Below are 5,000 nucleotides of genomic sequence, written 5' to 3'. Positions count from 1 at the left end.
CCTTTTTCCTCATTTAAAGTTACACTTTGTCATCTCTAGTTTCAATTAATCAAGAGACCCGTTAACGAACTCTCCCCCTCAACTGTTAATTAATCAGGCTTCTGCCTTAATGAACAGTCTAAACTTGTTAAACCTGTTTCTCTCTTAATTAGCCCGTTAGCTCCGGGGCCCAACGCGCCGACAAGACTATTAGCCACTACTACGCCTTAATGGCAGCCGCTGCGAGTGTGTGCGTGAGCGTGTGTCTTAAGATTACCTCACTCCCTAATGGGGCCGCTTAAATATTTATAGGGCAGGAAGCTGAATGGGAAGAATGATAGCGCTCAGGGAGACAGCAAGACACTGAGGAAGTGCATGAGAAGACTGATGCTGCCTTCAAGTGCGCGCCGGCAGCTCCAGCGTCTGAGCTGAGGAGCTGTAACAATACGGAGAAGCTGAAAGGTCACAACGCCTGAATGATGCTTCCACGTTAACTTTCCTCTTTGGATATCGTCTGCTTGTCACCTTTGTTTGTTTACATCCTCAGGAAACTGACGACCAGACTGGTTTAAAGGTTAACTGGGCCCCACTGCTCCCAGTGGCTTCAAACCTGAAGCTTTTTACGGATACATGGATCCATTTATACAGTTTTACACATTTACCACATTAATGTGTAATAATGACAAATGTAATAAAACCAACTTTTAAAAGAGAAAAACCTGAAACTGGCATCTGGATTCAAAGCTGCCTCGCGAGTTGACTTTGTCAAAAAGGATCAAACCAAAACACACAGTTTAAGAACAAGTGAGGTTCCTCCAAGTCAGAGCCATGTTTGACATACGGATGCAGCATTAAACACTGACACAATCAACCAAGGGCCATTTGTGTGATTTATGTTCTCATCAGGCAACAGCGAATTTGGGAAGTTGACAAAACCCAAATCTCAATGATTTAGGGCAGTAATTTAGTCAAGATCCGAGTCTTGAACAGCTTTTCCTCCGGCGAGTGGAGCGCAGTCTGCCAGAAGTGAGGTCACTCCACTTGTTTCCAATTCCACTCACTTGTTTTAGGAATTCTCTGGCAGCACAGACGCCGCAGATAAAGGGAGATTGCAACATGCGCATCGAGGACACGAAGCAAAATTAGCAGAAGTTGGAACGCGAGTCAAAGAAAGTCACGGTGGAAGTGAAGTGATCCATTCACATATTTTCCTCAATGTAAAGAAAATGGGAGTCGAGAGACGCGAGCGGTGAAATCACAGGTTAACGTCGGTCTTCAGCGACGCGGGACCACAGAGGAGAGCGAGGGAGAGGCGGAGGTGACGGCATCTCGCTGGGGAAAAGCTGCGGCTATGACATCACAGCCTCAAACAAACAGGCGTGAGGTCACGGCGTCGCGTTACACGGATGAAAGCGAGGACGAAGACGGAGCGGCGGAAGAAGCAACTAAACAATAAAGGCTTTTCTCAAACGACACCAAAGCTGAGATGAGAGGAAGAGGTCAGCGTGAACCGGGCGCCGAGGGAGTGGGTGGAACCAGATGGGAAACACATGCTGCAGCAAACACATGCTCCAGCCAGCGTGGGCGGAGCCTGACCTCTGACCCACGAGGACGGGCGACACTCCACCTGATGATGCCACATCCTTGGCTCGCGTCCGTGAGCGACTCCCCAGAGCCTTTTGTCTTTTAGCCCAGCGTAATGTCATCTCACAGGAATGCTGCATTCAAGGCACACAGGAGCGGTGGGAAATTAGAGAAGGGGCGACTGAAAACACAACCTCAGCATAAGACGTGTCGTAAACATGGGAACCTCCACCAGCTCCCAGAGACCGATGCTCCTGTGACCAAACAAACACCGAAACGAAGCACCTGAAGGCATCTGAAGGCACCTGAAGGCACCACGAAGTATCCAAAGGCACCTGAAGGCACCCAAAGGCACCACGAAGCACCTGAAGGCACCACAAAGCACGGCAAAGGCACCTGAAAGCACCACGAAGCATCTAAAGGCACCTGAAGGCACCATGAAGCACCTGAAGGCACCACAAGGCAGCTGAAGGCACCGTGAAGCGCCTGAAGGCACCACGAAGCCTCTAAAGGCACCTGAAGAGAGCTGAAGGCAACTGAAGGCACCTGAAGGCACCTGAAGAGAGCTGAAGGCAACTGAAGGCACCACGAAGCCCCTGAAGGCACCTGCGGCGCGTCCCGTTACACCAAATACATTTTTAACGTGTCTCATTGACTTTACAACTGTGATTGAAATAACATCTCGTACGCACAGAGACGCTGACGCAGCAGAAACCTGAGCTGAAACACGACGAGTGGAGGCTCCGATGCCCGACGTCACCGCATCGCTCACCGTGTCTGTTCGCAACGCTTCTGTTTCACATCAGGACAATTTACAGATTTCACAGAGAGGATGTGAAACAACATCTGATCAAACTAATGCGCGTTATGTAACACTTGCTTCCAGCTGCACTTTTATCGACCAACAGCCTCGTGCCTCTAGTCGACGTGTCGCTTTGTGGATCAGATGGAGGATTTTCTGCATCACGTAAAACACGTAAAAGTAGCAACCGCAAACACCGTGATGGTGCCGCGTCGTCGCATCCACCTCCACCGCCTCCAACCCTGCGGCTCCTTCCAATGAGCTGGACACTCAACGGCCTCCTTTAAGTCAAACAGCTGATCGGTAATTGGTTTCAAGTGAGTCAGGATTCTGGGAAAGGGTTGGGTAGGGATGACCAGGACTGATGGGAAGTACATCAGCACACACACACACACACACACACACACACACACACACACACACACACACACACACACACACACACACACACACACACACACACACACACACACACACACACACACACACACAGTTATGTATTTTATTGCGTTGGCAACACAGTAGAAAGACTAAAATCGTGCCAGTGGAGAATGTCTGAATGTTGGAGAAAAGAGACGGACACGGCAACAGGAAGTTTTACAGAAAGCTAAAGGCTAAAGGCTCGTTTCTGAATCCTCGGGTCAAAAATGAAACCAACAGGATGAGGTCCCAGCTGTGCTGAATCCCTTCAAACCTCTGGTCCAGACACAAGCTAACGACGAGGACGCTGAAACCTGAGCACAGACCATGTGCAGTCACACGCTGGTCCAAAACGCCCCATACGTGATAAGTGTGCAAAGCTGAACCCAGTGATTGGAGCGGTTCTGACGTGCTGCACGGCCACAGCTACAGCTCAGCTCCACAGACGGCACCCTGAGCCGCCGTCCGACCGCGTGAGGCCAGACTTGAGAAATACTGGAACGATGACTTCATCCGACTGATGCAAAGGACAAAGGTTGACAGGCCTCTCTGGAAGGAGCTCCCACGCTCTGCCTCAGAATGAGGAAGCTGCTGATTCAAGCAGAGCTTCATGGAGCAGCGGCTCCACGCGCGTCCGCGTCACGAACCACCTTCACTCCTCGGACCGCGGCGCCGGCGTTTAGAGGCAGCGCGAGCTGCTTCCAACTCAAAGCCGCTGAGCCTCGGTTTTCACCGGTTTCTGTCCCGTTGTCCCGTTTGCGCTCGCTTTAATTGACAGCAGACAGAGTTTAATCCGCAGCGATCTGCTCTTTTTCCGGCTCGTGTTCAGTTAAAGTGGCCGCCCAGCTGTTTGCCACCTGTTGGCTTCGCGTGCGCGTCTCCATTCTCTCCGCATGCGAACATGTATTTCCATTTACGTCGCGGCAAAAACAAGCCGGTTTCTGCTGCCGATGACATCAGCGCCGCTGGAGGTCGTCAGGGGCAACCGGCCTTCGCCCGCTGTCAATAAACCGAGCGTGGGCGCGTTCAGCCCTCAATTATTCTGCTGTTTAGTTCAATCCAAATACTGCGGTGACTTGTAATTCCAGCCAGTTCAAACTGTTTGACATTCACGTTTATTCTGAGCTCAGACCACAAATTTGCAACAAAACTGCACCAAACAAACTGCAGCTCGCGCTGAATCACTGCGCTGCTCGGCCTATTGTTTCATTGGATCTCATGTTTCTGTATATTTACGCCTGTAACTCCCTACATGTTGGGTGTTCACGAGGGGAACAGAGAGGTCTGGAGCCGGAGCAGCCGGCAGGGAGGTCAGCAGGGCTATTTTTATCTCTCAGTCGTGTCTGGGCTTGAATGGAAGCAAAGACGATTGTGTTGAAAGGAATGTGCAGGCAGATCATTTCGTAACCTTGGCACAAAGCGGCTTGTTATCGAGACCCTCATTGCAACACGCTGCGTTCTTTCATGGTATCTCCTCAGAGCTGAGGCTGAGGTTTCTGGCTAAACAAACCGGGCCGAGGAGCAGCTCTGAGGGTCCGACGTGGACCCGCGGAGCGACCGAGGCTGCGCTCACAGCTCGGCTGCAGCTGAAAGCACTGCATCAGGCCCATTCACCGCCACACAGCGGCTGCTGCTCTAAAACACTGGTCTAAAGCCACACATGATGGGACGTTGAGCCGACTCACCGTCAGTCTGCAGAGGCTGGGCTTCAGCGGGAGTGGAGACAGAAAGCGTCCTCACGAGGCCACGCTGCAAGAGAGAACACACGGGTCACAGCTCAGCTCCGCTCTGAAGCTGAGAGCGGCTTCTGGACTAGAGGTCTGAACCTCAGAAGGATCGTCACAATCAGTTCATATGAGGACCAGCAGGAACCTAGGATGAACGGGAGTAGCTCAGTGCATGCAAAGCGTGTGTGTGTGTGTGTGTGTGTGTGTGTGTTTGCATTGCTGAGGGAGTCCGGTCACTATCGCAACGGGAAATAAACAGGATGTGGCGGGGGAAGTGGTCACCGGAGGTGTGAGGCAGAAACCCCCCCACGCCCACATCCTTCTCTTCCTCTGTGTTTTACTATCACACAACCACACAAGCATGAACGCACAATAAAGATTTCCTCGAGAGAACGAGAGAGCGACAAGAGTGAGAGAAGAGAGTTAGAGAAGGAAAGGAAGGAAAGGAGGAGATGAGAGAAAAAAAAGGAGGGAGATGGAGAGGGAGG

The 5,000-nt window shown here is 51.5% G+C and overlaps 1 protein-coding gene across 6 annotated transcripts in view; it reads right to left on the bottom strand.

Annotated features, from left to right (window-relative positions):
- The window catches only part of hivep2a (HIVEP zinc finger 2a), a 53,066-nt gene that overhangs the window by 25,014 nt on the left and 23,052 nt on the right, over positions 1-5,000 (bottom strand). For 3 of the 6 annotated variants that reach the window (XM_029140365.3, XM_029140366.3, XM_029140367.3), the window contains one exon: positions 4,471-4,534. The exons of the other annotated variants lie outside the window; for them this stretch is intronic. The gene's annotated coding sequence lies outside the window, so the exon portion shown is untranslated. The remainder of the gene's footprint in view (positions 1-4,470; positions 4,535-5,000) is intronic. 6 annotated transcript variants of the gene reach the window in all.

The sequence above is a fragment of the Betta splendens genome, chromosome 24 (assembly GCF_900634795.4).
Source record: "Betta splendens chromosome 24, fBetSpl5.4, whole genome shotgun sequence".
NCBI classification, from domain to species: Eukaryota; Metazoa; Chordata; class Actinopteri; order Anabantiformes; family Osphronemidae; genus Betta; species Betta splendens.
The sequence above is the reverse complement of the archived record's forward strand: the minus strand, read 5'-3'. Positions and strand labels throughout refer to the sequence as shown.